The 1,062-nt window shown below is 36.1% G+C and overlaps 1 pseudogene; it reads left to right on the forward strand.

Moving 5' to 3' along the window:
• The window catches only part of LOC100951940, a 15,402-nt pseudogene that overhangs the window by 3,799 nt on the left and 10,541 nt on the right, over window positions 1–1,062 (forward strand).

Here is a 1,062-nt window from a genome sequence, read left to right on the forward strand (position 1 = left end):
AGGGACTCACACACACCACTCTGCTTGGCAGAAAGGAGGTGGAGGACTTTAAACTGTGTACTGGTACTAATCCTCCTTCCAGCATGAGAAAGTCTATCTTATGTTTAAAATAGTTACCAACACATCATAAAGGTATAAAAATATACAGAAATAGAAATAGTAAGAACACTGTGTTTAATTATCATAAAGAATGAAGAGAACACCCTAATCTCTTGTACTGAGTAAAATTTATTTAGAAAGTTTGAAGGGTCAATGGTACTAAAAGTATTGATTTATTTTTTATATAAGATGTGTATTGAAGAATAAAATTTCATTTCCAAGAGTGAATACCCTTTTTATTACAGGACAAGTTATAGCTGACAAGCAAGCTCCATTAACCCTGACTTAACGAAATTCTATTTAATTAGAGGTTCAGAAAGAGAGGGGATAATTTCCATAGCTCTCTAGCTGGTCATCTATGTCAAATTACAGATATAAAGATATCATCACACAACAGTGCTTACACTCACAGACACATAAATGTAAGAAAATTATATAGAGTCCATATCTAAAAGGTCAGTGGATATACACAGTGATAATTCATGACACAGGAAGTTATGTGCTAGTAATTACAGAAGTCTAAACCAGATAACATTTTGTGGCTTCCTTTCAAGGAATATTTATTTTAACTTTGTTTATAAATGGCATATAATAATATACGTTTATATGGTATATATAACTTTATAAGGAATAGGTATACATACCCTTATAAAATATATATATATGTCAATGTATGTCTACATTATGTAAAGATGATATCCGGGTAGTCAGCGTGTTCATGACCTTAAACATTTATTATTTTGCTGCAGTAACACTACAAGTGCTCTCTTCTAGTATTGTGACATATACGCCACATAGTTATTGTATCATGTACTGTAAGGGCAGAACTTACTCTACAGCTGTACTCCCGGGCCCGGACCGACGTCCCGCTCTGCTCCTGCCCCCTCCTGCCCAGCCTCTGGTGCCCGCTGTTCTGCTCTCCGCTTCCCCGACACCAACTTGCGACTACCCCGCATACAAGTG

The sequence above is a fragment of the Otolemur garnettii genome, unplaced genomic scaffold, assembly GCF_000181295.1.
Source record: "Otolemur garnettii isolate 467f Iridium unplaced genomic scaffold, OtoGar3 scaffold00191, whole genome shotgun sequence".
NCBI classification, from domain to species: Eukaryota; Metazoa; Chordata; class Mammalia; order Primates; family Galagidae; genus Otolemur; species Otolemur garnettii.